This window comes from Vicia villosa, linkage group LG3, assembly GCF_029867415.1.
Source record: "Vicia villosa cultivar HV-30 ecotype Madison, WI linkage group LG3, Vvil1.0, whole genome shotgun sequence".
In the NCBI taxonomy this organism is placed as follows: Eukaryota; Viridiplantae; Streptophyta; class Magnoliopsida; order Fabales; family Fabaceae; genus Vicia; species Vicia villosa.
The window spans coordinates 32,834,465-32,859,484 of record NC_081182.1 but is presented as its reverse complement, the minus strand read 5'-3'; the positions used below and the strand labels follow the sequence as shown (position 1 = coordinate 32,859,484).

General features: G+C 36.2%; 1 protein-coding gene across 1 annotated transcript in view; it reads left to right on the top strand.

Moving 5' to 3' along the window:
• Positions 1-25,020, top strand: part of LOC131660888 (serpin-ZX-like) — a 54,095-nt gene that overhangs the window by 1,619 nt on the left and 27,456 nt on the right. The window lies entirely within an intron of this gene.

Genomic DNA, 25,020 nt, shown 5'->3' with positions numbered 1-25,020 from the left:
TTTTTTTTTAAAAACTACTCTTGCTCATTGAATTGGTAGATGTTGTTTATTTCAAATAGTTTCCGTTTAATTATTTTTTCTTCAAATGTTCCTTACTTGTGCTTTGAATTCCCATTATAATCAATTGCATTCAAAGTTCAAACATCTCAAATTCTATCTTACTATTTTTTGGAGATTACAACTATTATATCAAACTCAGATTACATTTAACTCAGAATGTGTTCCCAACAATAATTCATTTTTTTTTTTTAATAAGCAATTGATTGAAAAGCTCGCACTAGGGGTGCAACCCTTACAAAAAGACACCAAGCATTAAAGATTACTTGTGTCGGATAAAGGAAGTTTAAACCACTCATAATAGGTTGGTCTAAACTTAGTATATCCGCTATACAACCATCTCCAAGAAAGAAAAACAATGTTAGAACAAATAACATCAAAGCAAAACTCCTCCCCCTTGAAGATAATCGCATTCCTCATAATCCAAATGCTCCAAATAGTAGCCACCCAAACAAAATTGATTAAAATTCTTCGCTTGCGACACTTCACCTTTTCTTGAATAACACCGAAACAAAGGATCTCCTCCACATTGATCGCCTCCGAAATTCCGAGCCAAATAAAAACTTGTTTCCAAATTATTTTCACCACTTGACAAGTGAAAAAAGATGAGAAGATGATTCAACGGAAGAACCACACATCACACACTCCGGACTCGATACATTGTTCTTTCTACGAGTTTAGCAAAGATCTTTGCTCTTTTTGTCGTGGTTATGTAAACATTCGTTTTCACATGTAAATTCAAAATGTTTTGGATCATGAGGGGTCTGAGTTATTATTGGGATTTGAAGAATCACATAAAATAGTTTAAGTTAAAACCTCAACATTTTTCCATCTAGTGTGTAACTCTTACTCACTTAATATACGGTCTTCCTATCAAATGTGTGTTTTTTTTTTTCATTCATCAATATTTGCATGACCGTTGTTTGCTCTAGTTCCACTATTTTTGGGTTATGAGAAGGTTCAAGGGTCATCACATTGAATTTTAAATAATTACTTAAAATAAGTTGGACACTATGTTTGAACAGAATATCATAAGACATTAGATTATGATTCTCTCACTTAAAAAATATTTAACATTTTTATCTAATGTGAGACTTTTATCACTACTATAAAATAAATATTTTTTCAAACATCTTATTATGTTGGCCTTTAAATCAACCAAAATAATAACTTTTACCTTTATTTTTCACTATCCGGTGTCAAAAACCTCCCACCTAACCTAACCGCCATATCATTCACATCGGCAGCAGCTAATATGCATAAACATTTACTTATGCATGGTGCATAAGTTAATCTAAGCCCTTGGATCAATATTTCCATCTAATGGCTAGAAATCACCATATATATATTTACTAAAAACAAAAACAAAAAAAACGTTTTGCTGATTGTTTTCCTTCTCAATTCAACGATACATCTTTTTCTTCTCATCTCACCACCGTCGCCACCGCCTGCACCGTCGCCACCGCCAATCTCCGCCGATCATCACCGTCTTCATCCTTCCTTCTCAACACATCACCACTGTTGCCATGCTTCCTTCCCAACACCTCATCACCGTCGCCTTTCTTCGCCGACATCATTAACTCGTTCCGGTGATTCCTCACAGCTCACTTTCATCCACGAAATCATAGGTATTGGATTTTACACTTGTTAAATTGAATTTTAGATGATTCACACTTCAATTTCTGAATTTCTATAGAACTGATTGTTTCACCTAATTCAACAATTCATTGAGTAATGTATGTACTGTGGTTGAGTAGTGTTACTATTCCATGAGTAATGTATATTTTGATAGAATAACCTTGCATACTTCCATGAGTAATGTGCAATATATTTTGATACCTACTGTATAATATTAAATTGAATTTTAGAATTCCCACTTCAATTTCTGATTTCTTTCTTGCAATATGTAATTACCTAATGCGAGAATTCGTCGAGTAATGTGTAATATGGTTGAGTAATGTTAGGATTCCATGAGTAATGTGCAATATATTTTGATAGAATAACCTTGACTGTGTAATATTGAATATGCATATCTATCTTTCTTATTATTAAAGTTGTAATTTGTATTTTGTAGGTTGTGTTGCTAATGGATGAGATACCGTCTTCCACAAATGTAACTCAAGATGTTGGTTCAATCTCCGATGAAAATAAAGAATCGTGGCAACATTTTATCTTTCACGACCTTTCATCAATCAAGGATTTCTATGCTAAATACGCTCATGAAAAGGGATTTAGCGTGAGAAGAAATTTGCACTCCTTCTTTGATTCTCGTAACAAAAAAACGGACATTGTGCAATATATCCGTTATGTTTGTAACAAGCATGGTTTCAAGCCCGAAAGTCGGGCGGATCCTAAGAACAAGACAAACTCGGATACTCCTGTTCTCATTGAATATCAGAAACAGAAAGAACTTCCCGAGGAAAGGACTGGTTGCCCAGCTAGTATTTCGTTGAAGTATGATTCCAATGTTAAAGGTTATCACATATACAAATGGAATGTTACTCATAACCACCCTCTCCATAAACCCGAGCATTCGCATTACTTGAGATCGGCTCGAGAGATTAGTGAGCCTCAAAAACAACTTGCTATAATAAATTCAAAATCAGGCATGTCTGTAAGATCCTCCTTTCAAGTTATGCGTCAAATAGCTGGTGGTTCAAAGAACCTTGGGTATTGCTTCCAAGATTTAAAGAACTTTCTCACCACTGTTCGACAAAAGGAAATGGTTATTGGTGATGCAACTATTATCCAAGAATATCTTAGAAACGAAGCTTTGAGGAACCCATCATTTTATTATGATATCCAAGTAGATTCTGAAGAGAACATAGCTAGTATTTTCTGGTCAGATGCAATCATGAAGCAAGACTATGAATTATTTGGTGATCTCATCAGTTTCGACACAACTTATCGAACAAATACGGAGTATCGCCCATTAGGTATGTGTTCTATTCATTTCACTACTATTATATCAAGCTTCCATTTTATTTTGTAATTATCAGTGCATTGATATATTCTCTCTACCATATTTATTTTTACATCATTATATATTAGTATAAAGATATATTCACTTTTTTTACTTTCCCCTTTTAATTTATTGTCTGTAGTTAATATATGATTCAATGTATGTAGTTAGTTTTTCATGTGAAAATGGTGGAAAATTAACAGATTTATGATTACTAGGGTTTTCTGGGACTATGATCAAATGTTCTTTTATTCAATTGCTACTTGATAAGGTTTAATTAGTAGCTTGGTGGATATTTTATTTTCTGTGCCAATTACTCTTTACTTTGAAGTCAGTGGTGAGTTTTTTTCTGTTCAAGGGTATGAGCTTTACCTTTTATTTTGGTCACTGGTTAATGATGTAGAGCTGTATTATTAACAATAACTTATGTTCAACCTTGTACTTTTTGAAACAGTGTTGATTTTAATTATATCTCAACCTAATGATTTGCAAAACATTACGATAGTTTTCCATTTTCTTTGAAAATATATCTCCCGAATTCTAGTTATCAAGATTATTAACATATTAAACATCTGCAGGTATAATAAGTAGGGCTGAGTATAAAGTGCTAATATTAGTATAAAGATATACTGATAACATCCTTTGTTTTAGGTATGACACTGCTTTTATATTGATAACATCAATTGTTTTAACTTTTTCGTGATATGTTTTTGTCATACATACCAGCTCCGTTTCTTGGATTTGACAACCACCGTAAGAGTGTATTATTTGGTTGTGCCCTGCTCTATGATGAGACTTCAGCAAGTTTTGATTGGTTGTTTACCACTTTCCTGAAGTGCATGAAAAATAAGAAACCCATTACAATTTATACAGACCAAGCTTCTGCTTTGATGAAGTCAGTTCCAAACATCTTCCCCGATGTCTTCCATGGGTTGTGTTCTTGGCACATGGGGGAGAATGCAAAATCCAACTTAGGCTCTCGTTGCAATGGTGCATTTCTTGACGAACTACATCACTTGGTTTCGAATGTTGATGATGAGGCAGAGTTTGACTTCAATTGGAATAAGATGCTTCAAAATTGTTTTGGTGGTAAAGCCACTTCTGAATTTACTTGGCTTGTCCAGATTCATCGTAATCGTACTCAATGGTCTTCTGCTTGGGTGAAATCATACTTCACTGCCGGTTTGAAGACCACACAGTTAAGCGAGTCGTTCAATGCCTTTCTTCGCCACTTTCTTCAGCCAGACCACTCACTTGTGCAATTCTTTATCCATTTCAATGTTATGGTTGAGAAAATGCGAGATAATCATGCTGATTGTGATTTCAAGGCTGCCAATACTAGGCCAAGAAACAACTATCCCAACAGCCAACTCATGAGGTCCGTTGTCGCCAAGTATACTCCAGCATCGTTTGCATTCGTTCACAAGCAATATGATCTTTCTTTCAAATATTATTATGAGGAGGACATGTCAAGAAGTTCAATTTCTAATAGAGTTTTCAAAGTGTTCACAATTCAACTTGTTCGTGATGCCGATGAGATGGATTTTGATAATGATGCCGCTGTGAATGTTTATATGTCGGTCGAAGAAGTTCCATAAAACCTTCTTCCTAATGATCAAGATCCTTTACGACTTGATGAGAGGGTTGTTACGGTAGATATTGGGAACAAGATTTTTACTTGTACCTGTCGGATGTTCGAGAACCGGGGATTCTTATGTCGCCATGTTTTCAAGATATTAGACTTCTTAGGGAGTTCTGTCCAATACCAGTCCTTGAAGTCCATACCTGACCACTACATATTGAAGCGTTGGACTAAAGGAATTCGTCCATCCCTTGATGCTTTAAAACCCATCAGTATTGGAGGTATTCAAGATACTACTTTTGCACAAAGATATCAACAAGCTTCTGGTGTTATGCTTCAGATTATAACTCGTGTTTGCATGGACCCTGATGCGTGCCAATTTTTTCTTAATGCTGCAATTGAATGTGGGAAGCAAGCGGAAGAGTTGATTGTTGCTAAAGGTGTTTCCGGTCAACCTTCATCTTCCAGGTCTGCATCTTGCAAAGATACTAGTGTTGTTGAACCTCTTGTAGTTGATTCTAGTGTAAAAAAGTTCAAAAAGAGACCCAATCCAATCAGGGCTAAGAAACGGCTCAAAAGTGATTATGAGTTAGCTAGGGAGAGATAAAGATTCATCGCACGGCGGAAGAAACAAAAGAAAGAAGATGATGCTGCAAAATTAGCTTTAACAATCACCAATGTTGATTGATTTTCATTATTTCTTTCCATTGTTTTAGACTATTATATTTCAGTCTACTATTTCAAATTTTCATCATACTGTAAGCAGAATTTTATATTTCATTCTACAATTTGATTGTTTTAGTTATTGCCAATTTAGCTTCTGCTACATACTATTGAATTTGCTTAAAGTAATAACTTTGGATAGGCAAACTTATTTCTCATGTAATAACCACATGAAGTACTTAATGCAATAGCTCTTTTCTGTGTTTTCAATCTCTCTGTTGCACATGCAGAATGCCTTTGAAATAAATGGCTTCATGTGTTTGTTTAGATTTAATTATAATAAGCCTTAAGATGGTTATGATCTATGATCCAGGCAATTGGACATTACTGCAATGAGTTACAGTTTTTGAACCTTGGATGGTGTGAACTTGTGGTAGGGCATCATACATAGACTTTCAAATCTGTATGGTTTTATGGAAGGATGTTAATATGATGTTAAATTTCTTTGATTTGTATTTTTCTAAATGAGAAATGCACTTCTAGAAATTGATTTTTATGGAGTGATTTGAAGGAAAATGGAATCTGTACTGGTAAAAGAAACTTTAATAAATATAGCTATTTTACAAACAGCAAATTTGCTATGATACACGTGAACTTTAATAAAGAAATGCTCTTTTCATGATTTGACTATGAAACAGTGAAAAGGTCCAAAATAGAGTTGGTAGAACATGTATTTATATCCAATGAAAATGTATTGATTTCAAATTTTAATTAACACGTAGAACATGTATTTACACGTAGAAAATGCATGTTCTCTAGATAGTGAGACATCGTTGCAGAGCAAACAAATATTATTAACATTGAGAATCCGCATCAATATGGAACAGGACAGTAGCTTTAAAGAAACAATTTGTCCAAATTTAAGCTTAAAGAAACAATTTGCTCATACAAGTCAAACTTAATCAATTCTAGAAACCAACATTCTTACTACACAATTCAATATAGAGTTTTTTTCCTTTTTGTCCTATGTTTTTTTGTCTTCTTCCCGGCTTCTTTCTCAAGGACTTGTGCCATAGAACATTCTTCCTCTTCTTCACCCAAGTTAGGGGCTGACTTCTTTGTCTTCACCTTTTTTTTGTTCTTCTCTGCTTCTTTCTCCAAGTCATCCTCCATAGCACATGCAGCCTCTTCTTCTGCCAATGTCAGAACTAACTTTGTCAAGTTTTGAAGCAGCTCATTGTCCTCACGCTTCAAGATGTCTAGCAACACTTTTACTCTTTGAATCTCCATGAAATCATCTTGCTCTTCATTTGTCATCATATCCCAATGCTTAAAAAAATCCCAAATTGCAGCTTGCTTGCTATCCCATTTCTCAATATATGTCAGAACAAATAGCCCGCATGATTTCCTATCATGTTGTAAAGGCAATTTCACATCCTCCCAACTCCATTGACTAAAGTCTATAGGTTCATTTCTCTTAGCATTTATCAACTTCATCCCATATCTCACTTTCCACTTCCCCCAGTTGTCCCATTCATCTTCTTTTTGAAATGTGAACCTTTCACAACTATTCAGAAATCCGAACCTCTGTTCTTTGAAATCAATCACATATGCAGCATAGTGACTCTTCAAATAAACTGGGAAAAACCAATGTAATGATGAAAAGAAATCATGAGTACAATAATCAACATGGAACTTAATACTATCAAAACAGATTACTCAATACAGATTACTCAGTACAGATTACTCAATACTATCAACAATTGAGAAGTTAGGTATATATGCATCCACAATTCCAACCAGAAGTATGTATTGTTGTTACACACGTAGACACATGCTAGAAACTTGAAACACTGTTTTTATTCAAAACAAAATATCCAACCAACCTTTCATCTACATCACATATATGTTCTTTAACACTTTATCTTAATATGGATAGGTTAGTTCAAGGTCCACCATTTGCAAGATAAATCTCTAAACCCCCTAATATTGATATTTGAGACCCAAGTGCAACATCTTCTGCAGTAATTAATAATGTTTTGATTTGCATACAAATCTAGCTAGGTACATACATATATGGAACAAGTTAGGGGAAGCTACTAGTACTATTTACTACATAGTACATAGAGACTTTATGGAGTATATTGTTAATTGACATCAGATAATAAATTAATTACTTTACTGTAATGATGAAAAGAATTCATGAGTACAATAATCAACATGGAACTTAGTACTATCAAAACAGATTACTCAATACAGATTACTCAGTACAGATTACTCAATACTATCAACATATTAATCAAAACAGATTGCTATAGCTAACCTTGTAATTAATCAAAACGGATTACTACTCGATACTATCAACATATTACTTAAACATTATTGAATATTATCCTACATATTTTCTATGCACAGTAACTTGCGCCTATTTATACTATGTATACTATTATGTAGATGTAACGCCGCAACAATATATTTACAATATGTTCAATACTAGCACAAATATTAAGCAAAAATGTACTTACATATTCAGGATTTTCCATGTCTATATCATTCAAATCCATGTATTTGAGCTGTCTTACTAAATCTTCTGCATACTCGGCCACTACACGGGCTTCTCTATGATCCTTTTTGCGTCTAGTGATCTTGACGCCATGCTCAAACTATGTGCAAATAATTATAACAAAATACATTTATTATGGGAATTTAAACAATGAAGATATTGTAAATTTTAGTTAATTAAAACTAATCAATATGTGATACTTACTTCATATGTAACCGGGAATATGAACCTTTTCATCTTTCCTTTCATCATCTCTTTTTTATTCAAGAAACTAAAATAGTTTCCAATGACATCCCCCTCTAACTTACAATCCTTCTTGAGACAAAATAAGGATCCCCTGTTAAGGTTGTCTAACATCTCGCATTTGTCTTGGAACAATACCTCCCTTCATGTTAAAATCATTATCAATTAGAGATGAAATATAATGAATCTCATTTAAAAATTGAAGTTAAAAAAAATATTAAATGGCTGGAATTAAAAAATCAACGTACATAGCTCCTCCATTTGCTTCTGCCAATGTCCACGCATAGTTGACCAATTGTGTGTCTTCCTCACTCAATTTTGCCTTCTTCATTTGCATTACATATGGGGATCTAAAGTATTGTGACAATGCTGAGATCCTTTTTGGAAGCGGAAACTGTTCATTTTGTGGTATGTTCTCCAAAAGTGTGTATGTTGCCACATCAGATGGTGACATTCTACTTTCTTCCACTAGTAATACTACTTCCAATGATATAGGAGTACTGAATCCTAGACTAAAAGAAGGCTGACCCTAATCAGAATCATTCATCTCAGTTGTATCACCATGCTTCTCTTGACTTTCTTTTTCAGGCTGATTTGCATCATCTTCTTTTCCGGGCTGTTCTGCATCATCCTCTTTATCAACTAAATTTGCAGCTTGTTCTTCAAGCCCATGTTCCGAATCATCATCCTTGTCTTCACTCTCAACCAATTCAGGACTTGCATTTCTAGGCTCATGTGCAGCATCCTCTTTATCTCCAACTTCTTTTCCCGTATTAGAACGATGCTCCTTTTCTCCAACTTCTTTTCCTTTTCTCATTGAAGACTCAGCTTCCTCTGCCTGTTTGACCCAATAAGTCTTCCAATCTGCCCAAAACTTCAGCTTTTCATCACAAATTTTTATTTGTTTTTTAGCCTGCAATGTACATAAAAGCACTCAAATCAATAGCCACATATTACTCAAACTAAGCATGTATAGCCACGTATTAAACATGTACTCTCAAACAGTAATACTGAATACTAAAATAACAATGAATAGCCATATATTATGCAATACTCAATACTAAAACTGTAGCACTCAATACTGAATATTAAAATAACATTGAATGGTCATATATTACACAATACTTGATACTCAAATAACAATGAATGACCATATACTAAGCATTACTCAATACTCAATACTGCTAATATATTACACTACTAAATTTGAATATGGAGTATTTCGTTCAGATATACCTCTTCTAATGCGTAGTCTTGTGGAGCCAAATGAGCCTCCATCATTTCATCATCCACATTTTGTGTCTTTCGCTTTTTCCCTTTTCTTTGGATCACTTTCTCTCTACTACGTTTTGCAGTCTCAGCAATTTTGTCATGCATCACTTCATCATCCATGTCTTTTGCTGCCATACTACTTTCTGGAATATCACAATCTTGTTTATCAAGAATGATCACCTTGTTGAAACCTCCCTTCTCCTTTATTTTCTTCAACTCCAAGCTCACATTGCCATCCTCCCAATTTCCACAACTTGGTGCTTTTTCAACTATTTTCTTCTGTTTGGTTGTTTGCACCATATCTAAAAAATGTACCTACAATGAAGATATTAAATTTGATCATTAAATAAATTTAAAGAGGATACATTCAATGAAAACAATATTTTAATAGATTACATACTAGAAGAAAGTGGAAGTCTGCTTTCCCAGAGCATGCATCTTTCTTAATCCCTCCGTTGGCATGTTGAATTAAGTGTTGACACCAGTTGTAGTTACTAACTTTCTTTACTTCGCTCAACACTGTAGCATAGTTATAACTAATCAAATATGAAGTAGTAGGGCAAAGAATGGTTCTGATAGCCAATAATATAAAACCTTTTGCCCAAGCTTTGTTCTTTGTGATTTCAAACTTCATCAATTTTTCATACAAAACATTGGTATGTATGTGGATCATACTATCATAAGCCTCCCCTATGTACCCGAGCTGCTCCTTAAATTTCTTCAACTTTTCTTTATTTGATTTGTCAACCTTTTCCAAATCAATTATCTTCTTACCCCTTGGCAAATCATATACCCTCTTCACATCTTCTTCTCCAACAGTAATTCTTGCATTTTCATTGACAATCATTCCCCTATGTCTGTCAAATTTATTTAAAATCCAGCTTACAAATACCCCCGGGATAACGGTGATGTTCAGTTTCAACAATCCGCCAAATCCACATTCCTTAATATACCTCTCTTTCTTAATACAGTCTTCTTTCTTCCTAGGATCTTTCTTTCCCTCGTTCAACAACAAAACTAATTCTGTCAGCTTCTTAGGAAAACACCTATGCAATATCCTTGATGAAGTTTTTTTGCTTTTCTTATTTCTCATGTCAACAATTCCATCCTCTTCCTCTTCTGTCCCAACTGCAGCAGTATGATCATTTAAGTCTTCCTCTTCTGTTGTCTCAACATCTTCTGAATGGTCATTGTTGTCAATTCGTGCCGCAGATCTTGTTCTCATATCTGTCCATACAACATATTACTCAATAACAAGAACAGAAAGCAAGGAACAGAATATTACTCAAATCCAAAAACAGATTACTCAATATTAATAACATATTACTCAAATCCAAAAACAGATTACTCAATATTAACAACATATTACTCAAATCCAAAAACAGATTACTCAATATTAACAACATATTACTCAAATCCAAAAAATTACTACTAGCTTTGTTCTATATTTTTGGTTATAGTTCAAGAAAGAAGTACACACACAGGAATTACTTGTTAACACGTTTCCTTCAAAAACTGTTTTTCCTTGTGAATGAGTCACAATGTACTTATGAAGCTGACATGAATAGCCCCTTAGATGTTCTAATACAAGATTACTTTGAAGATCCTGTGTTTGATTACCAACAGGCAAGTGCAAAGTTGATAACTCTGTCACTGTTTCTGGACCTAGTTGTTTGCATAATTCAAAAACTACAGCAGCCCCGCTATTGTCAGATACATATTCGCAACTAAGATGTTCTAATACGTAGTACGGCAGGGCCTCCCAAAAAAATTTATGATATGACTATTCTAAACATAAATATTAACAACATATTACTCAAATCCAAAAACACATTATTCAAATACTTACTTCTATGCAATATCCTTGATGAAGTTTTTTTGCTTTTCTTATTTCTCATGTCAGCAAATCCATCCTCTTCCTCTTCAGTCCCAACTGCAGCAGTACGATCATTTAAGTCTTCCTCTTCTGTTGTCTCAACATCTTCTGAATGGTCATTGTTGTCAATTCGTGCCGCAGATCTTGTTCTCATATCTGTCCATACAACATATTACTCAATAAGCAAGGAACAAAACATACTACAATAAGATGTCATACTAAGATGTCATACTACAATCCTAGATACTTATGTAGAATTGCTCACTCAAATTCAAACACAGCATGCTATTCTAGATTCACAAAGAAAAAATAAAAATATACAAGCATTTGTTAACAATTTATCTATTTGAAGCATGCTATTCTATTCCGAAAGTTTCAGATTATACACACATATGAGAACAAGACACATAAATAAAACTATCTAACACGTGTCAAACGATAAAAAAACATATGTAATTACTTCACACGTGTCATTAATTTTCTTGAGTAACTCAACAATTTATTGTGTAACTCAACATGAATTATTAAGTTGTCACAATTACTTGAGTAAAAAAGATTATCACATGTTACTCAACAAGTATTATGGGAGAAGAACAAGTATTATCAGCAGCAACAAGTATTACTTGAAAAATAGATAGCTAATCCGAATTTAAATCAAAACTTAAAGACATGCTGCATTTGAGGTAGAAAATTTGGGACTGAAATATGATTCAACAAAATCTAAGCACTTAAACAATGTTTGATGTGCTCGTCTACTCAATATACTATTTCAATCTTCTATTCACAATGCGCCTGTCTAGAAGCTGGACAATAGTGTGTATACTGATTGTTCTACTTATAGACTCTTCCTTGACAAACTAAGACAACAGTCAACTAACAGTAACTGCAGATAATTTGCCCAGGATTGTTTACAAACTTAACTAGACTAAATGATAAATGTTTTATTATTGACAATCTTTGTTCAAGGTTCAACAAAGTTCAAGAATCAAGATAAGACAAAACATAATCTATTGTTCTACAATAAGAATCGTCAATCGACTCAATACATAAATCATTGTCCTTACTCTCTATAAACTAGTACTTTACCCCGTGCGATGCACGTGTTTAGGCGGGATTTTGGTCTAAAGTTGGCGCCTAAACATGTATCATGTTTTAATATATTAAAGATGCGGCCCATCACAGGCAATACATAAATCATTGTCCTTACTCTCTATGTACATGGAATACTCAATACCCTTGTGTTACTGCCTTTTCTGCTTGCAATCACTATATATACAGCAATGCTGACATTTAAGCATGCCTTTTTAAGTACCACTGTCTGTATCTGTGATTTACCTCAATAAATATGCTTACAAGAGAGACTTTATGTGATTACCTTACAACTGACTCCATAATGAATACTACCCATTCTTAGACCCTATCACTGTGGGAGCTGAATAGCACTGGCTGCATTAAATCTACTTACTGATAGGCCATGCACTCGTATTTACTAGATCCATTAACCTCTGGCTGCCTTAAATCTACTTACTGATAGGCCATACACTCATATTTACTAGATCCTGCCATGCATCCTTATGAGCATGGCCTACAATTAATAACTATCTAAATTTGAGCATGCTATAAATGCGGCCCATCACCAACGCGAAAAACAATGAAATTGGTTTTGAGCTGTCCTACCAACCAGTGTTTACTTAGGAAATATCAAGTTGCTCATCAAAAATCGGGGCAGACATACCTAGCAGTGGCCTCCTCACAAATTCGTGTAAATATACATGTCGTTCACGAGGAATCTAGAATTAATGAGCTATGGATTCTATACAAAGTACAAAACAAAGCCATAACAAAATTGATTTGAATACAAGTTTCAGGAGTGATACCTAAAATATTTTTTAAGTGCTATTACTGAAGAAAAGCCATCAGGTAAAAAAAAGTGTAAAGCATCATATCGTGCATATTGTGCTCATAGTAGACCACTCATTACTCAATACATATTACTCTATTTCATACATATTACTCAAATCAGTCTATCAATAACTCAGCAAGTTACATATAGTGCTCATAGTAGACCACTCATTACTCAATACATATTACTCTATTTCATACATATTACTCAAATCAGTCTATCAATAAATCAGCAAGTTACATATAGTGCTCATAGTAGACCACTCATTACTCAATACATATTACTCTATTTCATACATATTACTCAAATATAGCAAAATCGTGACCTAATCTAACCTAATCGTAGTAACTAAAACACAAATTGAAACAAAATCGTGACCTAATCGGAAGAAAGTTTTAATCTTACCTAGATGATGATGGTGAAGGTGCTGCGATGGTGGTGGCGGCGGCGAGAGAGAGAGTGCGATGGTGGTGGTGGCAGCGAGAGAGAGAGAGAGAGTGCGATGGTGGTGGTGGCGGCGAGAGAGAGAGAGAGTGCGATGGTGGTGGTGGTGGCGGCGAGAGAGAGAGAATCCGAAGCCCCAAAATCGTGAGAGAGCGAGAGAATGAAATTAGGTTTCCTCTTTAGCAAATATCTTATATATGCCTAATATACACCGTTAGATTAAAATGTTGATCCAAGGGCAGAGATTATTCTATGCATGGTGCATAGATTATTCTCTATGCACAGTAACTTGACCCATTCACATCTACACCTAAAAGATTGAAAGAATCTTGGAAAATTTCAAGATACGAAACCAATGTCTGAAACCACGTATCATTTTTTAGAAGACTTAATAAAAATATTTTTGTAAAAAGAGGTGCCCATGGCTTGAAGTTGGTAAAATATCTTATCATTAGTGTTGCTGAGCATTTGAACATGATTATTCCATTTTCTATTAACAATTTTCAAATTATAGTACTTCGTATTACAGACCCCATCATGAAGCCACTTAGTTCGAGAATGCTGAAACAACATAAGATCCACTTGTTTAATAATTTTTTACAGATCAAGCTGAAGCTTGAACGGTAATTTATGCAGAAATTTATTCCCTTGATCAATTTGCATTAGTCTCTGAATTCTATTAACTTGAGCCAATAGTTCTCGCATTTGACCAACTACTATACTAGATTCTAGTCTTTTACTTTGCGTCTTTTGTAATAAGGAGGATGAGAACCTTGCACATCTCTTAGGTGGTTGTGAAGTTCTGAAGGAAGTGTGGATGAAGACTTATCGGTGAATTGGTACTATCAAGGATCTTTCATACGAGGACTTTGTTAGGTACCCGTTTGCTATGCAAAAAGTGAAAGGTTCGGTGATTAGAGACACGATAGCGGTTATTTGGTTGGCGGCGGTGTGGGGGATTTGGATGACAAGGAACGCTATTATATTCAAAGAGGAGTCTTTTAGCTTTAATGAATGTTGGGGTGGGGTGGTTTACAATTCTTGGAGGTGGCTTTGCTCCTTCTATAGGCGCAAATCTTGTTGTAACTTTTACTCTTTGAATACTCTATCGCTATCTTGTTTTGAGCGGTAGGAGTATTTCCGTTGTGTACTTTCGGGTGAGCATCCCTTATGCTCTACCTATTCAAAAAAAAAACATGCTTCGTCATCCTTGTACTAGTTCACTTCAACTTCTTCGTCGTTGTATTATTTACATTGCATGAGTTAAGGCTCTCATTCGATAATGTGTCTAAATGAAAGACCCAAATCATTATTTTCATATTTGGAATGAGGATAAGGAAGTTTTGACCGTTGAGAAGCTCCACAAATTTAGAGGTTTCCACTCCCGTAGATGATGACGACTATGCGTTGGTTAGTTCAAAGGCATCGTTTACAGGTGCATCTCATGGGTTAGCGATAATAATACACAGAAAAAGACAATGACATATAGTTGTTAATGGAAAAAAGATAGAAGATGAGATCAAAGATAAACAAGCAACATAATATCTAAACGCTCGAGCAAGGAAACTGGTAGCCATATCCAGAAAGAGGAAATTAATGTGAAATAGCAGGAAAGCAAAAGGATACCTTGGGGAAAATCTATCTTTTATAATCAACATGCCATATATAAAGCATAAAAGAGGTGTGAAGATAGGACAGTTAACTGTCTCATCAAAGGTTACGAAGGGAAATAATACTCAAACACCTTAAATAGGGAAATCATGTCTTAAATAGTCTTAAAGAAACAGTGAAGTGTTTCGATGATAGAAAGATATTTTATGCACCCGTTCTCCGCTGCTTTTTCAATAGACTTTAATTGTTTCTACTTCTAGCAAAAAGCTAATGACAACCTTAAAGTCCAGCCACAACTACTAAGGGAAAATTATTCTTGGTCGGCCACACAACCAAATAGCTAAGCCCCAAATTAATGTCAACTCACTTTAAATAACCTAATGTATAAAGTCGTCCTACTCAAAAAGAAGGTACACTTTTTAATTTTCACACTCATCTTAAGTTTTGAACTAGCTTAAGTATTTGAATGCTAGACTTGTAAAAGTCTATCCATGTGTCGCCATATTGGAGATCAGTAGGATCAATTTTGGATCTTTCACCATCAACAAACACCTAATTATGGTTCCGCAATAAAAGAAATAAATTTACTTGACGAAAAGAAATAAATCATCTTAAAGAGATATTATACTCTTTTTTACATATTTTTCCACAGTTTTTTTATAATAAATTTTTATCGAGTCATATGTTAAACGAACATTTAAATGATTATTATCAATATATATATATATATATATATATATATATATATATATATATATATATATATATATATATATATGAGGGCATATCATATGAGAATGTCTTTTTTATATGAGAATGTGAGAATGAATTTGAACCATTGAATTTTAAAATAAATGGTGAAGATTATGTGTGAATATTTTTTCTCTCTCCTCCATCATTAAAATAAAAGATTGAAGAGAGATAAAAAAAGATTCACACATAATCTCCGCCATTTATTTTAAAGTCTAATGGTTCAGATTCATTCTCACATTCTCATGTAAAAATGGCATTCTCATATGATATGCGCTATATATATATATATATATATATATATATATATATATATATATATATATATATATATATATATATATATATATATATATATATATATAGGCCAAACTGAAAATTTTGTTATATTTTAAAAATTTATTATAAATAATATACAAAAATAAATCTTTAACCATTTGAAATAATTTAAATATATATTAAATAATACATAATTGTAAATTTATAGTAAAAAAAATTTCTCTTACTTTAGTATCGGAGTATCTTGCAGGTACAAATCCCTTTTTTTCCTTAACAATCACTGAAGATCAAGTAGTCGTCGTTGGCAGCAAGCTCTCATGCATCAATTTCCGGAGCTGTTCGTGCTTGCAAAAAACGATGCACTGTCGGTAGCGGAGGCTGGCAGTTTTGTTGATTCTGGGTGGTGCTGGAAGACCGCTGAAGAGCTGCTCCATGATGGCAGTAGCAGCGAATTTTTATGGCAGGAATTGTTCGAGTATATTGATGTTTTTCGGCCTACGGAGGGGATGCAAGACAGCTTTACTTGGGGCTGCAACAGTGCAGGAGTTTTCAAGGTAAATTCTTGCTATGATAGATTTTATGAAAAGCTTAAAAGTCCCTCCTTAGATTCTTCTTTTCTCAAGAGAATTGGATTCCTTTGGAGCATTAAAGCCCCCCGAAAATCCTTTTTTTCGGATGGAGACTCGTTCACAATAGATTGGCAACGAAGGACCAATTAATAAAACGGGGTATCACTTTGGTAGATGGAGGGAGATTTTGTGATTTTTGTCAATTGGAGGAGGAAGATTTATCTCATTTAAATGGAGGGTGTTTTGTCATTTCGAGTATATGGAGGAAGGTGTTCGAATGGATTGGTCCGGTTGACAATCTTCTTTTGGAAGAGTTTGAGGAGTTTTTGGATTTCTTTGAGAAGGTGAAAGCTAAAGCTAAGAGATTTATCATTGCGGTCATTTGGCTAGCTACGGTGTGGAACATTTGGTTAAAACGTAATGCGATTATTTTTAGAAATGAGTCTTTTAGTTTTACCGAATGTATGTCGAGGTGTTAGCTGAAGATTTCGTTTTATGTTGTTTATCCTTCGAAGGAGTTGAGAATCGAAGGAAAGATGGTTACTGATGGCCATCCCTTAAAAAGTAAAAGAATGGCTACTGATGGTCATGCTTCGAAAAATAAAGACTTCTAAGTTCGATGAAGAAAAGTGAACGCTGAAAGATTAATGAAAGCATATGTCTTCGGGACTTAGACAAAATTCATAGAATATGTATTCAAGTATTACTACTTAGCGTGTTTTTTAGTAGTGTTTGTTTAATACACTGCCACGCGTCGAAGATGGACTCAGGCGGGAAGATTTGAAATTCGAAGACGGTTTCGTAACCGTTCAACAACAGATGGCTTCGCTGGAGGTTCTGATGAGAAACGTGGCAGCAGATTAGTATAGGACCGTTAAGGTCGAAACTAGTATAAATAGGAGTCTTAGTGTTAGGATTCTGTGTGTTCATTTTGTACAAATCACTCACATATTTACTCAAGTATCAAGCGTTAAGATAAAGAGTTCGCTGAGAAAATGTACGTATGACACCACCATTTTAATACATGTGTATTATCTTTTTGTTTTTATCTTTCAGAATTACTGCATTTTGTTTACTTCTTGCCATTTATATTTCTGCATCTTTACTTTAACGTCATTTACTTTCGAATTACTTTCACGCTATTTACTTTCAAAGTCTTTTATATTTCTGCAGTTTAAGATTCTTTACGTTTCAATTGTCCTTTTAATTTTTTATGTCATGTCACTTCGTTGAAGTCACATTTATATGTAACAAAGTGATTGTCAAGACTATTTGTTCTGTTAATCGAACAACGCTTATTGAAGAAGACAAATAATGAATATGGTTCGAACAAACATTGATAACAATCTTCTTGACTATGTGTCCTAGGATCAATCTAGTCGATCCTGCAAGTAACCAAATCATATTTATTATAGTTTGGAAGACTAGCGGTTGTTTACCGGAAATCACCGTAAACAAATTGGCACGCCTAGTGGGACAGTGTCAAGCAGATTGTTTTAATCAATTGCTTTATTTTTGTCTAGACAATATCAAGATCTTGTATGAACCTTAGGAACGGTAAATTAAAGAACAGTGCACAACCGATTCCCAAACGAAGGTACAACAGGAAAATGGTCGTTACGGCCAGTGTAGGGGGTAATCAAGATCCCCCACACGGTTCAGGATCAGGAGCGGCAAATTCAACTTCTACTCAAGAAACACGAGATGAAACGGGTCCAAATGGATCGAAACCCGCAGATAATTCCCAGACTATGCCTAAAAATAATACAGCACCCTCAGGGACTGTTCCAGTTTCAGTGTCGACAACCGCACCCTCATCCACAAGCGCAGAGGACGTATTGTTTGCCTCGACAAATGCTGCAAACAATTTATTTGGTCAAGGCACGAACTCCGCTTTCGAATGGAGACCAAATAATCCATACGGAATGCCATACCCACATGGAACAGGCGTACTAGGGGCAGGACATATATATGCCCCAACTAACAATGCGACATTTTCACCAAATGTTAGTTCAGTGGGTCGAAGCGCACATAACACTGGTTTCTCTACCCAGATACCTCACTTTACCACAAATAACCAAGCGGCATTTCGACAAGAAATGGATGCAAGCAACCATGATATGGTAGGGGTTTTGGCCAGAGAATTGACTTCAGTTTTAAGCCCACTAATGGCAAATGTTACTACTACGAATAGAGAAAACATGGAGACTTTCCAAAAGATATCATCTCAGATGAATCGAATGGCAGAATTCATGGGAGTGAAGCCACCTAAAAGGAAAGACAAACAGCCTTCGAATCAAGAAGAGAGGCCCAATTTAGAACGTGTACAAGACATAGTTCCATCATCTAGGACGGTTACTAGGGATGTAGGCCCCTCACGAAGAACAGAGGTGTTCGAAGGAACTCCAATAATTAACTTAGAAGCTTCAAATCAAAGAACTGTCCCCGTCCGACAAGAAACGGAGGAGGAGCAACCCAGATTAAGGATTGTGGGTAGGAACGAACACCCAGATGAGATTGTTCAAAGAGTCAGAAGAGAAAATCTGGCTATAGAAAATAACTTAACTGCCATGATAGAAAGGGTTATGGCCAACAATGGCCTTAGTACTGGACTTAGACGTCCAAACTATACATCCCCTATATCAGATTATATCATGCAAACAGAATTGCCTAGGGGCACTAAGGTACCCAAATTTACAAAATTTTCAGGCGAAACGAACGAGTCAACGGTGGAACATATTGCTAGATATTTGACGGAAGCAGGAGACTTAGCGGGAAACGAAGATTTAAGGATCAAATATTTCCCTAGTTCACTGACAAAAAATGCCTTCATTTGGTTTACTACTTTGCCACCAAATTCGATAGATGCATGGGCATACTTGGAAAGACTTTTCCATGAGCAATTCTACATGGGCCAAACTAAGATAAGTTTGAAAGAATTGGCCAGTGTTAAAAGAAAATTCACAGAAACAATTGATGATTATTTAAATACGTTCCGTCTGTTGAAATCAAGGTGTTTTACAACAGTCCCAGAGCATGAACTTGTTGAAATGGCTGCAGGTGGTCTAGATTATTCAATAAGAAAGAAACTAGATACCCAATACCTTAGGGACATGGCCCAATTAGCAGATAGGGTTCGACAAGTCGAACGCCTGAAGGCAGAAAAAGCTAGGGCAAATAAAAGTTATAAGAAAGAAAGAGTGGCATACGTCGAAGCCAAGGATGCTGAGAATGAGTCTTTCGATGACTCATATAGCCCTGAAGAAGTCGAAATAGACTTGGCTGAATTGAAAGAAGCGCCACCTTATGCTTGCAAACTGCTAAATCCTGCCAATGGAAAAAATCCAGTAGAAAACGATAAGAATGATAGGTTCCCTAAGAAAACTTATACATTCGACATTACCAAGTGTGATGAAATATTTGATTTATTGGTAAAAGATGGCCAAATGATACTACCTCCAAATTCAAAAATTCCTCCGTTGGAACAACGGAAGAAAAGAGGTTTTTGTAAATATCATGGGTTTTTAGGCCATAAAACTTCTCAATGTTTTCTTTTCAGGGATTTAATTCAAAATGCTCTCAATGATGGAAGGTTGAAGTTTGCTGACAAGACCAAGAGTCATATGAGGGTCGATACCAATCCCCTAAACATTGCTGACGCCAGCCTCTGCGAGGTAGAAGATATCAACATGGTGGAGGTTTCTGAAATCGAGGTTGTGGAGACTAAAGCAATGTTCAATGGAAAGCAGGCTACTGAAAGCCTAAATAGTGACATAATCTTCAATACTGATGTTGAAGAATCTTCCAAGGTAGAAATAACTGAAGCATCGAAGGAAGAAAACAGCGAGGCCACTGAAGATCTCAGGATGAAACTCTAGAAAATCCAGATCTCTGAAGTTCCTCCAGCAGCGGTTAACATGGTTAGCGCCAGACGACCAGTGTCTGAATTTGGCGAACTAGAGACATGGCTGACGAGGAAAAATGGGGGCATCGAACTTCCTCCAGGAACCGAAAGCCTCAAAGAATATCTCTGGAGTTGCCACGAGAGAAATGGTGGTAAGCAATGGATGTGTCCAAGGTGTTCGATCATGCTGAATCGAAGGGTCGAAGCCAACTTCGAAAGGGCTCGACGCGAAAGGTGGGAACACCCAGGAAGAGAGCCAAATCCCCTACTACAACTGTACCCAAAGATGGAGGAAAGCTTGGTAGGATTTTTGGTCAGATGCCACAAAGAAAACACTGAAGTTGCTCTCTGCCCAAGATGTGGGACAGTCTATGACGAAATGCTAGCACGATCATTCGAACGTGTGTATTGCTACATGAGTCAAGAAACTCAGGGGTTGCGTCCCAACCTGTACGGTTTCGACATTTGGACTCCAACAAAGAGGCCTGATAGCCCACATCCTAGGACTCGAAGGGTGACGTTCAAAGTCCCCGCAAATGCACCCAGGGATAGGTGGGTACGAGCTGATGCAAGAACCAACAAATGGCAAAGTTGGGACCAAGGTGGTAGAACTGCAATGGCATATAGGAAACAATTTCAAAGATCAAATCGAGAGGTGTATCGGTTGGAGAATTATAAAGGAAAAAATCCTATGTCTCGGTCCCAGTGGAGAAGGCATCAGAGAATAAAAAAGGCTCAGAAGGAATACAGGCCAAGAGAAGCTGGAGACTCTAGTAGCAACCAAGTCCCATACCAGGGGGCAAGGTCGAACAAACCTCCGGTGGAACGCAGACTATTCGAAGCTGAAAAACTCTTGGATGAAGAAGACAAGATGCGTTCAAATTCTTGGAAAGAAGAGGATAGAATGACAAATGATTTTGACTCTGATGGAGTGTCATCTATAAACTTGAATTGCAATGTTGTCTCGGTACTCCCTCACGAGTTTAATCAGGAAACTGAAGTAGAAGACTGTGAAGAGGCTGATATCGAAGAAATGGCAAAACACAGACCCGTGTGTTACTATGTGCTGAATCACGGTGCAGTAGAAGAACAGAATGCTTTCTTCGAAAGGCCTGATGAGGGTATGCGAAATCATTTGAAGCCACTCTATATCAGGGCTAAGATTGAGAACGTGGGCATAAATAAAGTCCTAGTTGATGGGGGAGCAGCAGTGAACCTAATGCCTCAATACATGCTAAAAAGAATTGGTATGTTCGATACGGATATAAGGCCACATAACATGGTTTTATCTAACTACGAAGGCAAAATAGGACAAACTCTGGGAGTTGTTCAAGTCAATTTGACAGTAGGCTCAGTTACCAGGCCAACCATGTTCATGGTTATACCAGCAAAAGCAAACTACAACCTTTTGCTTGGTAGGGAATGGATTCATGGAGTAGCAGCTGTACCCTCAACCATGCATCAGAGGGTGACAATTTGGAGAGAAGATGGTATAGTGGAGAATATCGAAGGTGATCAGAGTTATTACATGGCTGAGGTCAACCAGGTGAACAAAAACAACTTCGACAGGAACTTGGCAAACATAGGCCCTTGTCATGCTGCTGAAGAGATGTATACCCCAAACAAAAATGCAATGTACTATTTGACTTTACACCCAAATGGATTCCAATGGGATAGGGAGATCATGGATGGTCCACCAGATCCAGCACCATCGGAGAATTATCCAGCAGTACGGCCAACGGGCTGGGACGATGACATTAATCATGTCTGAGTCTGCGTTCTTCGAAAAGATTTCGGCCTATGTGGCCGAGAACAAAAGAAAAACGGCTCTCGAAGCCGAACTATCAAATACAAAGATAGATACAGTCCTAACCAAAGAAGGAATATCAGAATTGGAAATACGTACGAGTTTCGAACTCCCTGAAGATACGGGTCCAGGTGAAGAGATCCTAGGAGAAGAACCAAGTCGAAGGTTAGATGCAATATACGACGAAGAACCGTTGGGATTTGAAAAAGACCCGATGGCGTCGAACATAAAGATGTTGGCCCAAGATCCACTTGAAGAAGTCAATCTTGGAGATAATGATCAAAAGAGAATAACATATATCAGCGCGAAACTAGAACCAGAATTGAAAGCAACGGTCATCAAAATGTTGAAAGACAATAGAGATTGTTTTGCTTGGGATTATGATGAGATGCCTGGTCTCGAAAGAGACTTAGTCGAATTGAAATTACCAATAAAAGAAGGGAAGAAGCCAATAAAACAAACTCCCAGAAGATTCGCGCCAGAGATTCACTCGAAGATTAAAGCAGAGGTCGAAAGACTCTTACGGTGCAAATTTATCCGAACTACAAGGTATGTTGAGTGGATTGCTAATATAGTACCTGTAATTAAAAAGAATGGCTCATTAAGAGTATGCATAGACTTTCGCGACCTTAATGCAGCTACTCCGAAAGACGAGTATCCCATGCCTATAGCAGAAATGCTAGTAGACTCGGCCGCAGGTTTTGAGTATTTGAGCATGTTGGATGGATATTCGGGATACAATCAAATTTTTATAGCAGAAGATGATGTATCCAAGACAGCATTTCGTTGCCCAGGAGCAATAGGCACTTACGAATGGGTTGTGATGCCTTTTGGTTTAAAAAACGCAGGGGCAACTTATCAAAGAGCAATGAATTCTATATTTCACGACTTCATAGAAACATTCATGCAAGTGTATATAGATGACATTGTGGTAAAATCTACCTCGGGTATGAGTCATCTCGATCATCTGAGCCAATCATTCGAAAGAATGAGGAAATATGGCTTGAAGATGAACCCCCTTAAATGTGCTTTCTTTGTGCAGGCAGGCGATTTCTTGGGTTTCGTAGTCCACAAAAAAGGGATAGAAATCAACCAAAACAAGACAAAAGCCATTATGGAGACCAAGTCTCCCTCCACGAAGAAGGAATTACAATCATTGTTGGGTAAGATAAATTTCTTAAGAAGATTTATCTCTAACTTAAGTGGACGCACGCAAGCCTTCTCACCTCTACTTCGGCTTAAGCAAGGAAAATTCGAATGGCGTGCTGAACATCAAGAACCTTTCGATCAGATAAAGCAATACTTGACTTGTCCGCCAATTCTATCTCCCCCAAATGGGAAGAAGCACATGCGCCTATATATTTCAGCATCAGATAAAACAATAGGCAGCATGCTTGCCCAGGAGGATGAGAATGGCATCGAAAGAGCCATTTATTATTTAAGTAGAGTACTCAATGATGCAGAGACTAGATATACTGATATAGAAAAACTCTGCCTTTGTTTGTATTTCTCCTGTATCAAACTCAAGTATTATATAAAGCCAGTTGATGTTTACGTTTCATCTCATTATGATGTTATTAAACATATGTTATCTAAGCCAATACTACATAGTCGAATTGGCAAATGGGCTTTAGCCCTTACTGAATATTCATTAATATTTCAGCCTCTCAAGGCAATGAAAGGTCAGATTGTGTCAGACTTCATTGTCGACCATGCGGTGGTTGAGAATCATCAGCATTGTGTAGATTTGAAACCTTGGAAGTTATATTTCGATGGTTCAACACATAGAGAGGGAACTGGTATTGGAATGTTGATAATTTCTCCTGATGGAATTCCAACAAAGCTCAAGTATAAAATCGAAGGTCCATCTGTTGCACCCCAAAATTTGCCCTCTTAATTTGAGCTATAAGTTATTAACGACATTTATTTCGTCGTTCAAAAATTGAAGAAAATAACAATAAAAAGTTCTGGTGGTTTTAAAGAAGCGCAATGTGAAAAATGGTCTAAACAGTGTAAATACGAGAAAATTCACAAGTCCTATTTGGAAGGTGATATGAGCTAAGTTCCCGCGTAACCTCGACTATTTCGACGATACCTACAACTTTCGTGTTCGGATCGGAAGCCAATTCTTTGAGGAAGGTTGTCAGATTTGCAAATTACTCGAGGTTTCGCAGTGAAAAATGGTGTTGAACCGCAGGTTTTCGGACAATAAAAAATTCATATCTCCTTATCCGCCAGTCAGATTCGCTTGAAAATTTAACTAGAGCTCCGTGTCATCATTACCGAGATTTCATATGTTTGGACCGAAGACCGATTATGCACTGAAAACTCCCAGCATTTTGAAGAACATTGTAATCTTTCGGTAAAAAGTGTATTTTCGGGTATGTCGCGCCAAGTTTGAAAATTCATAACTTCTTCGATTTTTATCGTATGAAGTCCATTCCGGCGGCATTTTTTCAGAAATTTCGTTAGCTTCGATTCTTCGTCACACATGCTTGTTCAGATTTCGAGCCGAAGTTTGAGTTTTATCGAGTT